Raw genomic sequence first — 14170 nt, 5'->3', positions numbered from 1 at the left:
GCGTTTTGTCTTCAGCAGCGTCTCTGATATTTAAAATAGCAGACGCTGCACTTAGACATCCATCGGAAGAGAAGACAGAAAAACATTTTAATAAACCAAAACAAAAAGAAAAAAGTTATAAAATATAGAGTTGACTTGACTTCAAATTGGGCTCTTTATATTTATATGTATATTTGGCTTCGCTCTTCTTTTTGTTTTTCGTGGCTGAATTTTTGGTGTCGCTTGGCGTATATCACGTTTCCACGATTTCTTTGTTCGACAAGCGCCATCCGAAGCGATTGCTCCACAAAACAATCGAATGGGAACACACGAAGATGTGCATGCGCCCCACACTCCAACAACTAAATAAAATATATCGCACAACAAACAAATGCAAAAACACAAAAAGTGAGCCGAAAATCCAGCTAAAGCTGCCAGTTTTTGGTGCTGAAATCGGGGAATCCACGTTTGGCATTTGGACCCACTTTAGCTGTGGCACACTGCCACCACTTGTGGCACGAGGGTATGCAACTCTACAATGTGTAAAATGCAACAAGGTTACATAAAGACATACTTGCATATGTTAGTGTGTTCGTGTGCTCATTTGGGCCAAAATAGTTTTATTTTGTTGGGATTTCCATAGGCTGTGCCCAACTGCTGGCACTTAAAGGTTACAACTTTGATATATACATACGTATAGCATCTTCTTGTAAGTAGCACACTTGTGACTTTATCGTCAATTAGTTTGATGAAAGTCCTCTTTCGGATGTCCTGATTTTGATTTTTTTAAATTTAGTTGCTGGATTACGGTTGAATTGGTTACCACACGGGAGCACAATAAGCCTAATGGTGACTTAAGTGCGGCCGCCTGCAAAGCCGCTCTTGGGCCTCCATTTTCAACCAGCCAACCAACCAATACTTGTGAGCATGCAACGAGTCTCCGCATGCCTCTAACCATCTCTTTGCATGCCCAGCTAACTCTACTCATCTGACATACCCCTTTCTATGGTCTGACCTCGTCGAAACAACACCTAGGCCTACCATTGGATGACCTCGATGACATCCTATCTGAACCTCACCGTTAGGGTGGAATTAGATAACCGTTACAAGAACAACAACATCAGGATATATTTTCGTCTTGAAACAAATCAACAGTTGGGAAGAAAAGCTTCAATTTTTCTTCTCTTTCCAGAAATTCACTTAAGGACTTTTTGAGCTGAAATGCACCAACAACAACAGGAAGATAAGAGTACTAGGCAAAGTGTATACAAATACCGGGTTTTTGTAGACATTTTTGAGAGTGAAAAATATGTGTTGATGTGTCAGCCAAACGGCGATTTGTTACATATTCTGAAGCCGGAGAGAAATAGGTCACATTGACTGACAATGACTCTAACATACATAAATGGAAGTAGTGAAGATGCTCGCCCCTAATAAATAAGTCTCCAGAATGCAATGTAACTTCTGGATATTGCATCCATTTCTGATGCATGATATATTACTCCACCAAATAATAATGTAAGAGAGTCAGTTCAAAGCAGATTGTGGCAGCCGAACATGAGTCAGAGTACTTTCTTTCACTAAACTGCGGCTTGAGTACTTAATTTCTCGAACTGTTAAAACTGTGAATGATTTTCCAAAGAAATGTACTGTTGTTGTTAATCGAAGACGCCAGTGCATCGCTGTGCTTTATTCCCCGCGTTCAAAGGTAAACTACAAGATTAAGCTGCGGTTTGAAACAAGTTTACTCGCATGCATTATACTAACGGCATTTTTGCATGTGCAATAATGAGAGTAAAAATAATTTAGCGGTAAAACCAAAGATAAAACGACAGTGTCAGCAACGAATTTCTTTGTCTTGCGCTTTTCACACCTCCAATGGCCAATGATCAGCAAAATTCGAACACAAACGATTGTTCGCCAATAAAAAAGCTCTTTTCCATTAAGATGCTGATATGAATTTAAGCAAGACGCAAATAAAATACAATTTTAAAAGAAAAGAATTAAGACACGAACTTTTAGTCATAATCAGATGAGTCTTAACGGGAATTCTGTTAGGCATGTGAATTGGACTTAATTATTTAATTTGAAATTCGAAAAGTGGGTATTCATTATTTCATTTCATTTAGGTATATGAGACGTGATAAATCCCCGCTTTAGTTAGAAATTGAGCACCACTCCCAGAAGAGTGTCTTTTTTAGAGTTTGTCATAAGCGTATTTTCGGCTATAACCACGTAAGCGCTGTCTAATCCAATAAAGAAGAAAGAAGAAGTATTGGATTCATTTTCTGTAAATTGATACAAAACTGGGAAAAGTCTGCAAAAAAAATAATAATTCCCGGACCGCAAACATATCTTCCCACCAAGCTTAGTGATCCACCAAAGGGTCAAACCCAAATATGCGCGAAAAGTTGCCACAAAAGTAAGGAAAATTATTCCAAATCCTCATAAAAAATGACATATTTCCGAGTTTATAAATTTTTGCAACAAATAAATGAAACCGAGTGAACCAGTCCTTAGCACTTCGCTGCCAGTCAAGATTTATGAGCCGACTTGAGCCATCCGTCCAAGTATTTAATGGTAAAGAGCAAGGAGAATAACAACAATAATAATAGCAATAAGTCCAGCTACGAAAAATAAAAAAATATCAAAACTCAAAATGCTTGTCAACCAGCCCAGACACTCAATTCTCCACAACCCTACCATATCGAAAAATTCCGTTTCTTCCCGAGTGTTGCTGCGTTGTGAATACAAAAGTGTGCAGTGGAATGAAAACAAATCAAAATGCATAGACTATAAAACCATGTATTAAAAGCTTTATGAGCGCCAACTTCGCTTGCGACTGAAATATGAACCCACTGAAGAGCTTCCACTTTTTTGTACTTTTTCACATTTCTTTGTGTTTATTATGGGCAAGTAGGCGGATTTATGCTGCATTCAAGCCATATTTCAATATTTTGAGGGATCACTCAGTGACTGGTGAGTGTCGGTGCGGCATACTTGCGGCAACAAAGATTGGCAGCGCAGATAGGCAGATGGTTAGGCCGTGGAGGAGCGCGCTTGAAGGCTTTCCCGTAACAGAAAAAAATCCCAGCTTGTCTCAAAAGTGGTGTGTTTGAAGTTCGCCTTCGGTCTTGGAGTCAAAAAAAATATGAAAATATCAACTATTAAGGAATACACCGAAAGTATATGAAGGCATTGAGCACGAGCACCAAGCGTTAAATGGGCAACACCCTGATTTCTTGGTTTTCTGCAACTTCTTGCACTCTTTGGTATGCTTGAAACGGGCTCTTGTTGTTTTTTTATTGTTTTTTTCATTGAATTACACAGCCCATCAGGCCGTCAGCCGCATATCGAATGCAGATTTCGTAGATTGATTAAGTGTTCAATAAAAGTGCGGTGAACGAAACCGAAAAAGATTCAGAATTGAAAAAATAAATTTGAAAAAATGTGACGGAAATTGCGGTTGCGCGCGAAGCCCTTTGAATGCGCAACACGCATCGATAAGTAATAAAAGCAGAAACGCAGCCGTCACCCGAGAATGGGTGAGAATTTCTCCTCTGCCTTCCACAACGTCAACTTCCACTTGCTTCTTTCCAATCGAGCAGTTCACAAGAAAATGCCGACTTCGTACAAGTGGAAGCGTTCAAAAAGGCAAAAACAAACGGTGCGCCATTGTGCATGAGCGGCACGCACCGCCGCAAGAAAGGCAGTTGTGTTGCCAGTCGATCCTTGTACAGATGTAGATGTATATGTGCATACGATGTGTCCGTGGCAGATTGACAGGATGTGGATATATCTATTGCGCATATATCATAAGTGATGTTGTTGACTTGAATAATACTAATACTCCTTCACAGGGGATTTCCTATGCGACAATTTTAAAACAGTTGTTTGAACTTAAAAGTACCAGCTAAATCGATTACAGAATAGTAAATGACAATAACAAAAACAAAACTTGCTTCGAAGATATTTAAAAAAAATTATGATAAGCAGGAACATAAGCAGGGTAGTCGAAAAATTCTTTCCGTCTTTCTAATTAAACTTCAACTTACTTTTTTTATATTTAAAATGAACTTTAATGAACCAAAATGTACCATTTTGATCGACCACCTTTTCTCATTTTTCGGTTAGAGATATTATTCCATCAGTCAGGCCAACTCTTCATTAAGGGAGTTCTGCATTGATCGAAACAAATGGTTGACCGATGATGCAATGTCAAGTATATGGTGGATATATGGTGGATGCATCAGAACTTTACAGCCAAGCTCTCCTAGTTTTAGTCGAGTCAACAAAGATGTGTGTAGTCTAGCGTTGTCCCGATGGAAGATGGAGCCCTTTCTGTTGATCAGTTGTGGCCGTTTTCTCCGATGCCTTGCTTCAATCTGATCAGTTGTTGACAGTAAAATGCAGAATCAATCGTTCGACCAGGCTGGAGCTCAAAGTGGATGATTCCTTTCCTGATTTTGCGGCCATTTGTTGAGCTTCACTACACTTTTCGTTCGTTTCGTTCTACTCTTTCCGTTCGCTTCATAAATGGTTCGATCTCATTTCGTTTCAGCAAAGAATCGCAGATGTTAATTCGGTCCATTAAATATTTCACAGACAATTCATGTGGTACCCAAACATCGAGCTTCTTTTTGTAGCCAGCCTTTTGTAAATGGTTCAAAACCATCTGATGATGAATGTTAAGTTTCATAGCGATGTCATGGCTGCCTTTGTGACGGTCCTGGTCAATCTTTTCCATAATTTCATCGAATTCTTCAACGATTAGTCGACCAGAGCGAGGTGCATCTTTCATATCGAAATATCCGGAACGGAAGCGAGCGAACCATTGTTGTGCTACACGAACTGATACAGCATCGTCTCCGTAAGCTTCACAAATTTCATTGGTGGCTTGCGTGGCATTCTTCGCTTTTTTATACAGAAATTTCAAAATATAGCGAATTTCTTCAATTGTTTTCACTCATTTTTGAACAGCTGTAACTTGTTTTTAACTTCCAAGAATTTAATTATTTTTTGGTTAAGTGAAGCTTAAAATCTCACCTTTCCAACATTATATGGTGTGACACAATGAGATTGGTAGCGTTGGAGATATACGACTGCAACGACAGCTATTGACAAAATACGAAAGGCCTTTTTTACTACTCAAAATTTATGCTAAGGAAGGACTTTGAGTCTCATTCAATAATATTTATCACAATAAAAAGTGTGCTTTAAGGCTAAAGAGCAGAAATTTCAATACCCAAGTAAATTAAGTAATTGAAAATTTTATTGTTATTCACTTCAAAACTAAATATTTTTTTGAAAAATGTTTTATGAGTAACATTTGCAATGAAACTTTTTTCTCTAGAGTATTTAGATAAGTTCAGTAGAAAGGTGCTTTATCAAATACAGTTTTTGTAAACAATGCGTTTAAAATTACAAATACAGTACATACATTGGTTCAAAGCTTCTGCAACAAAAACACATGTGTCCATCTGCCTTGTAATTAAATTTCAAAGAAAAGTTCTTGAAGCAATTATGTAAATTCCAGATAGTAATTTCTCTGAGTCCCACGCACGTACTTGACTCAGACACTCACGCACACATACAGACGCACACATAAAAGCATGAGGGGTTATGCTCTTCGTTTGCGCTGCCGTGGATACTTAACAACAATGACAAACAACAAGAATGCCGCGGATGACTTATTAAGTAGTGAGCGTGCAACAGTTGCACGTAGCCGTCAATACAGTTATAATGGCATGGCGGTACAAAGCATACAATGTGCGACGCATATTGTTTGCCAGCATATATTCATACTTTGTGCACGTCGTCCGGTGTCATGCGCATACCTTAGGCCCTTCTCTTATCTCGCCAGAACTCAAGCACGACCAAATATTGCTTCAAGTTTCGATGGCGCAACAATCAAAGGCTTTGAAGTGCTGGCAGTGATGAAGCGCGAAAAGAATGCATTTATTAAAAAATAATAAACGGCATGGCAGCGCTTTCTTCGGCGTAAAGTACACAGAGCTTGGCTTTAGTGGCGGTTTAGTGCGTTGGCACGTAAGCGATTTCCTGCCCCTGATCGCATGCAAATGTGAGGGGGTGTGCGCATGGTGCGTAACTGTCTATTGTGTGTGTGAATTCGCTTAGCGGTTCTTAATCGCTCGCATGCCCGCTTTGGCTTAAGCGCTTTGTCATATGCATTTCCTGGTATTTCGCCTTGGCTGTGGCTGTGGTCTAAATTTTCGGGGTTTTTTCCACGCAAGCGCACACTCGCAAGCACGAGCATTCATCCGTATATGGCAAGGCTTGAGCGCTGCACAATTTCTGCTGGTTGTGTCCCTTATTTGCGCGAGCGGTGATTGATTGCTGCTTGCATCTTCACTACATCGCTGTGCAGCAAGCTCGTTCCATGACGCGGACCATTGTGTTTGAGTGCACAAAAGGCCCAAATAACCGTAAGAACTCATGGCTGAAATACTGTTTATGTGTTTGTGTGTATGTATATGATAGACAGATGCCTCTTGATATACATGACTTTGGGTACACAATTGGACACATGCGTGTGCGTGGCACACCGTTAGCGGGAAATTAATGTGTTTCGGTTACATTTCGGTTTATTCGTGTTGTGCGGCAAATTGGCATCAGCGCAGCCGAAAGTCGACCGAAAATTGATAAATGTTTCTCATATTGATCAGCAGCGGCGAGCCGAGTTCACCGAACTCCTGTAAACATAATAAATCTTGTGATAGCGCCCTAAATGATGTAAAGTCGTCTAGAAGGTACATGCTGAATTATGTGTATGTGAAATACAATGATTTAATGTTCTTTAGTAGCATGGAAAATCGAGTTCGACACGCCTATAGCGACCCAATTTTTCATTTTTTAATATTGCTTAAGCTACTCATTAAAAAAAAAAACATCGCAAAATTTCGTATTTTAGGCATGACGAAATGCTTTTGGTTCTACTGCCGCCTAATCGTTTTATGCGAGTACACAAAGTGGTCACACACTCATAGCCTTGCTCTGAGAAAATAAACATGTCCATGCGATGCTTCAAAGTTGATAGCCTCAATTAACCGCTAGTTTTTATGGTTGCCTAATTTATATTGTGTTAATATTGTTTACCGTCAGCGTTCCTTCTATGAGCCAATAGTGTTTACCATGAAGTTCGTTGCTTAAGTCTTTTGTTATTCATCAGTCGCCATCATCAACCGCCTAACTGTTTCAGTTATAAAAAAGTCGTAAGTTTACATATCATACTTTATAAATTTCGATCTGCCAAACCACATAAACATCTACTAAACGCTTTACAATCGGGCGAACAAGAACACAACGCCAGATACAAGCCAATGATTATCACCCTGCTACAAGTTCAGAGAATCGTGTGATTCAAACACCAAAAAAGGGCAACAAAAGTGACGCTCACACGCACAAAATTAAGACAATTTTTCCTGCCAAGCGCGGCTGATTTAATTCGTGGGCTTCTACGCGCTTGCTTATAATGATCCATAAAGTCATGAAAATGAAGGCAGAAAACACACAAAAGACACTGTCTTCCAATAAAGAGAAGCTTAATTGAGGAAAACTAAACACCAAGCTAAATTACGCACTTCTAGCATAAACATTTCGCTGCTTTGAATAAATCTTAATAAAATTTCCAACTCTTTAGTTGACGCGTGATAGCAGTGCTGAATTCAGAAACCTACAACTATTCGAAACACACAAAAAAGAACAGAATGCCTGCGTCATCATTACCGTCAACATCATCATTCTTGTCATACTAGCGGCTAGCGAAGAGCAGCAGGGCTCATTGTCGATGCAAGAAGCGACGAAAAGTTTATTGAAATAAAGCAAAGCAAAGCGGAGACCATAAAATTCACTTCCAAAGAAAAGTCATTAAATCAGTTTTATCAGCGATCGCTTTGAAATAAAATGTAAATAAAAAGAACGCTAGAAAAGCACGCAGACAAACACAAACACACATAAATACCGCAAACATATGTTAGAAACCCCAACAAACACGCTCGCTTTAGAAACGTACAGTGCGTCCAACATACATTGGCAGCGATCCACCAACTTACCTCTGGCTTCAGTGGAGTCACCAAAGCATCTGCCCAACAAAAGGTGCTTGCATGTTTGTGTGTGTGTTTGCTTAGAAATTAGAGCCAAAACAAACGAGATGAAACCCATAGCGTAACACGGCTGTGAAAATACGAGTCAGATCAAATAGTATTGTGGAGAAAATGAGCAAATGTGTGTGTATGTGTGGATGTAATGTAAGCCAGCGGGCAAGAAATGTCGAATAAACAGGCAAACGATCGAAGCAAAGCAACGGCAGAATCAATAAAGCGAAACGAGTTAATGCAGAGAGACAAATCAGCGCTGTAAACAGTGTCTGCAAATTAACATAACAGCTGTCTGTAAATCAACATAACAACTGTTAGGAACATCGCATCGGATTGTTTAAAGTAACAGAGCGAGAGAACAGTAACAGAAAGTCTGTAGTTAACAGAGTCATGTACTGTTTTTGATTGGATTAGAATCGCTCATGTTATTTCATAACAGTATATATGTACATATATATGCATGAATGCATAAATGTTGGCGAATCTTCTATTATAAGTTTTCAATTAGATTTATAGGGACTAAGGAACTAAAAAATACTTCGAATTAAGCTTCACCCTGTTTTGAGTACCTTATTAAAAAAAATCATGGAAACAAATGGCAAACGTATAAAGTGTTATAACCGATCTTAAAATTAGGATCGAAATCGCATTAGTGAGGGACATACGTGGACTGTGTTTATATAATAACCTATATTGCCACCAAAGCTAAATAAATCAAACTTGTTGGAAAAAAGTTCTTCTAGAACACACCCGCCTTATAATGATTATTTTGAAAACTAATAAAAGTAAGATATTTATGGCCGGTCCCAGAATTGAACAATCGGCATGGCATCGCTCACCTTTAGGTAAAAACTGACCTTTTTTGGCATAACTGTAAATCTTTAAAGAGTAATAAACAAACTGGCTTCTATATAACAATAGAGCCCAGAAGATGTTTCTAATAGAAGCTGTTATTAACACAGACCTTCGGCTGATAGCCTTATCTCTCTCTCTCTTTTTTTGCATGCGTACCCTTCGTTTCACAGAACACTTTCGTGCAAAGTAGCGCTATTTAACAGCATTTAGTCAACATTTTACTTTACACTCCGCCAACAAACGTTTAAATGACTTTCGTTTGCCTCGTTTCTCTCACACATTAAACCAATTCACATATGCTCATTCCCAATGTCTCGTTATTGCTGCCGGCATATCCATCGTTGCCGTCGTCGCCGTCGCCAACATCAACATCATCATCGCCGTTTTCGCTGTCATTTAACCAGTAATCTTGGCTTCTAGCCGAGAAGGCTTTAGCCATTTGCGTTCTTCACTGCATTTACTTAGTAGCTTTTAATTCTTCACACAAGCGACAACAACAACAACAACCATAAACACACGAGCGCACAACAATAAGTGAGACTTTTGCGGCGCGAAACGTGACGACGCATCGCAAGCCTCGAAAGCTATGACAATGGCAACGACGACGACGCCGCCGACGACGACAACAACGACGAAGCTTCATCGCCAGCTCGAGCATCGACTACGACGTCGTTGTGGAGGACAGTTCTACGGCACTTTCAGTCAAGAATTCGTCTCATTAATGTAAGGTTCGTTGCGTTCGAGGCATCGCGTGTGCGCGTCTTCTACAAACGGAACTTATCGCTTTACCGCATTTAGTTAGCGTGAATTTCCAAATCACCAACCGTCAGCGTTGTGTGAGTGTGTTGATGATCGTATCCACATTGTCTGTTTGACTGAGGAAGAAATCAACGCAGCACTTAACGCTTTCAATTACCTCAAGTGAACACACACACAAACCAATTCACAAAGAAATTCACCATCTATGCGGTGTTGTAGCATGTGAAGCACCAGAAAGTGATTATTTTACAAGAAGAAAAGTGATCGAAATTGTCTCAGCAAAGAAATTTGTTCGCCGTTATTTACACTTTTATTATTGCAATTTGGCGAGAAAATTAATGTAAATAAGTGAAGAAAAAAAGAGTTACGAGAAACCGCAGTGAAATTGCGCTCATAAAATTTCGTAATTTTGTGAAAGTGTTTTGTGTCGCATGACAATTGGCAGCGACCACTGCCAGCTGCCAGCTCGCCCAGTAACGCTTGTAGGCCATTTGCTGCCGCCAACGGGCGGTTCGTCACATATTAGCTCTGTGGATATTGTGCTTTACACCTCCGCAGCGAGCGCAACTGTTTTGTAAACAAAAGAAAGTGGAATTTTATTATTCACCCAAAATATTATGAAATTCGCCTTGAAAGCGCAAAATCTGCTGAGAATACAAAGTGTCGCCTAATTGGCTGTGCGAAAGCAAATTGTGAATATTTTTGAAAAAGTAAATCGAATCGAAGTGAAGAAACGCAACGCATTTATGCAATCGACGTAAGTTCAGTACTTCATTGTACCCAATCGAACACACATACATACATCATATAATAGCAGAAAAAACAGTAAAACAATGCTGCATTAGTATATTATAAAACTAAAATATTTTCAAAACTTTTTGAACGCTTACTAACCCTCTTAAATTAGAGCATGTGGTACGCAACATAATAATAAAACACTAGAGTTTATGAGCATACAGCAATAAGAGCAGAGAAAAGTTTAGAAACGAATTTTTTCCAAAAAAAAAAAAAGATTTCCGAATTTTCATAATAACATTGGTGTGTCGAAAAAGTGTTTTCGTATTTTGTCAATAGGTGTCGTTGCAGTCGTATATCTCCAGAGCTACCAATCACATTGTGTCATATCATATAGTGTTACAAAGAAGAGATTTTAAGATTCATTTAACTAAAAAAAATTAAATTCGGAGAAGTTGAAAAAAAGTTACAAAAGTAAGAAAAAAATTAAGAAATTCGCTATATTTTGAAATATTTGTATAAAAAAGGGAAGAATACCACACAAGCCACCAATGAAATTTGTGAAGTTTACGGATACGATGGTCTATCACTTCGTGTAGCGAGGTTTTGAACCATTTAAAAAAGGCTGGCTACAAAAATAAGCTCGATGTTTGAGTACCACATGTATTGTTGGTCCAGCCTGGTCGAACCATTGATTCTATAATTTACTGTCAATGATTGATGAGATTGAAGCATGCAATCGAAAAAAACGGCCAGAACTGATCAACAGAAAGCGCTTCATCTTCCATCAGAACAACGCTAGACCACACACATCTTTGATGACTCGACAAAAATTGGGAGTGCTTGGCTGGGAAGTTTTGATGCATCCACCACCTGACCTGAACTTGCACCATCGGACTACCATTTGTTTCGGTCAATGCAGAACTCCCTTAATAGAGTAAATTTGGCTTCAAGAGAAGCCTGTGAAAATTATTTGTGACAGTTTTTCGCAGAGAAACCAGAAAAGTTTTACACTGATGCAATAATGGCTCTAGCGGAAAAATAGCAACAAATCGTCGACCATTTATTAAAGTTCATTATAAATATAAAAAAAATAGGTTGAAGTTTAATTAGAAATACGAAAAGTATTTTCGACTAACCGATATTATTATTTCTTTGAAAAGCCCGTATAAAAAAGGGACCTATTACTTCTGCCGATAGTAAGATGTAGATTATTGTAAAAGATACTCACCCTATAATGAGTGTAATCAAAATTATTTGCGAGGACTCGTTTTGAGAAATAAACTATCGAGGTAGTCCTTGAAAAGAAAAAATGGACTAGGCTCTTGTGACAATTCTGTGCATAAGAGGATACTGTTAATTTAGAACCTTGCTGAATTATTTACAGAAACATATAACCTCCGCTGAAGATATTCGAATTAGACCTTAGTCCGCAGCAACTCAACATTTGCCTTCATTTCAACACAGCACCACTTTCCAGGTCTCAAGCTAGAGCTATATTTTATCATGTTTATGTCTAATGCTTATTTAAAGTGGAAATGTAATAACCACAAGCTCACTTACACGGCCGCACATTCTTTGCGGGTTTCAATGGACATTTCTTTAAAAGGCTATTAGTTGCCCTTTCTATTTCCAATATATAAGTGTTCACACATGCGATTCCCTTTTTCTGCAAAAGTGGCACAAATACCGAAAGAAACTTACAAGGTAGAATGTGCCACCATTTATGCTGCCAGCAAAGCTCAACGACTCACCTGAAAATGGGGACTTTCCTAGCTGGCTTGCCACAATAGTTGAAGACACATGAGCACGTATTTAAAGCGCTCTTCTAATATATTGTTTATTTTCGCTTAGCATTCACTACAATTCCTATATATCACACAGAGCCCTCGCTGGTCACGCCAAAGTGCAGTCCAAATATGTGCGCTTTGACACCAAGAGGCGGCCGCGGCGGCAATAGAAATCAAACCGAAACGCCCCTGTGCACAGTAGCGACCAATGGCAACAACAATAAGAACTTAAGGTGTTGTTCACAAATTTGTTAGAACAAATAAAGCATAAATTACGGAGGCACATTGTCCGAGGCAACAACAGCAACAACAAATTAACACACAGTTCAACAGCGATGGCAGCGCATTTAACCCCGATTCAAATGTAACGTTGCATTTCGGCCGTTTGTTTGCTTTCATTTCCTGTCTATGTACCGAGATTTGTGTATTGATTTCCCCGGGGCCCAACCCGGGGCACAAGTAATGTTTTGGTTTTCCTTTTTCAGCATTTAATATTAAATGTTTATGGCTTTTTGGCGACGCAGAGCGCCGTGCTGCATATGTAATTAGATAGCGAAGAGGCAGTTGAGTACAAGCCACCGGACAAATATGCGTCTGTATGTATATTCTGGCAATAAGTATCCAGTGTGAATGTCGTTAGGATTTTTGACGGTTTCGTACTTTTCGTTGAAGTTCTATTGAAAATCATATTTCTGAAACACACACACGCACACGCTCATACTCGTATATATGATTTCAGACACATGTAGGTATAGCTCATCAGTTTTGGAGCCTCGTTTCTGTTTAACTGACTAATACGTAGATATGTTTCTGCTTGGTGTTGTTGTAGCAGAGCGTTGGCTGTCGACTTTGGCAATGGCAATAGTTTCTTCAACGCGATTAGCAATCAAATCATAAACACCGGTTTGTCGAAAGCTGACGAAGCGCGCTGCGCCGCTCACACACGCTCGTCACAGCTGTTCGTGGCGCGATGCGAGTTTGACGTATAGCGTCAAAGCTGCTTTGTTTTCGTGCGTTTTCATCCATTTATTTATCTATATGTTAATGAAATTATTGAATTTAAATTTGTCGTTGCGGTTTCCGAGCAATTTACTGCTTTTCTCGTGTGGTATTTTCCGAGCGTTTACACCCAACCCACTCGCAAAGAAACCAATTCCATTTAGGTAGTATACTGGCCAATTGTGCCTTCCTTTTTGTTGTAGCTTAGGTGTTCGTGTTTGTGTGTGTGTGTTCGTGAAAAACACGTTACTTTTATTTATAACAAAAATCAAAACTATTTTTTGTGCATTCTTCCGATCGACTCCACCTTTTTGTTGAATTGATTGTTCCCTGCTTCATAAGGTCGCTCCCAAGTGCTTTCGGAGACCTCGTTACACATATGTACATACCCTAAGCTTATTCACTCGTCGCAACACAATTTCATGTGTCATTGCTTTTGGTGTGGAATGTTATTGTTGTTATTGTCAGTGCTGGTTTGCATATTAATTTTGTATTGCAGTCTATGAAACTCATTGTTGCGCAGCAATTATCAGCAGCACTTCATTCGTTTTGCTTTATTCTAACTCGTACTCGCATATAAAAGCTCACACGTGGTCAGAAATCGATACAACATTACATGACAATTAAATTCTGCATACATTTTCGGCCGAGATCTTTGTCATTTGCTTCGTAAAGTCGCTTCGTACAGTACAATCGATTATCCTTTTTTTTATATTTTTCACATCGCCATTATTCTTCGGCACAGAGTGAATTTGTGGATCGTGTTATCTTACTTAATATTGGGTAGTCGAAAAAGTTATTTCATATTTTCAAACTTCAACTATTTTTTTTTTTAATTTATGAACCAAGTATGTACAATTTTGGTCGACTACTTTTTGCAATTTTTCCACTAGAGACATTATTCCATCAGTGTAAATCTTTTCTGGTTTCTCGGCG

At 39.0% G+C, this 14170-nt stretch overlaps 1 protein-coding gene across 8 annotated transcripts in view; it reads left to right on the top strand.

The window, feature by feature from the left end:
- LOC126756348 (uncharacterized) overlaps positions 1-14170 on the top strand; it is a 174860-nt gene that overhangs the window by 144206 nt on the left and 16484 nt on the right. Inside the window, exon 1 of one of the 8 annotated variants that reach the window (XM_050469341.1) lies at positions 9672-10467. The exons of the other annotated variants lie outside the window; for them this stretch is intronic. The gene's annotated coding sequence lies outside the window, so the exon portion shown is untranslated. Of the gene's footprint in view, positions 1-9671; positions 10468-14170 lie in introns of those variants that run through there. 8 annotated transcript variants of the gene reach the window in all.

Source organism: Bactrocera neohumeralis, chromosome 4 (assembly GCF_024586455.1).
Source record: "Bactrocera neohumeralis isolate Rockhampton chromosome 4, APGP_CSIRO_Bneo_wtdbg2-racon-allhic-juicebox.fasta_v2, whole genome shotgun sequence".
In the NCBI taxonomy this organism is placed as follows: Eukaryota; Metazoa; Arthropoda; class Insecta; order Diptera; family Tephritidae; genus Bactrocera; species Bactrocera neohumeralis.
This window is presented reverse-complemented; position numbering and strand designations above follow the sequence as displayed.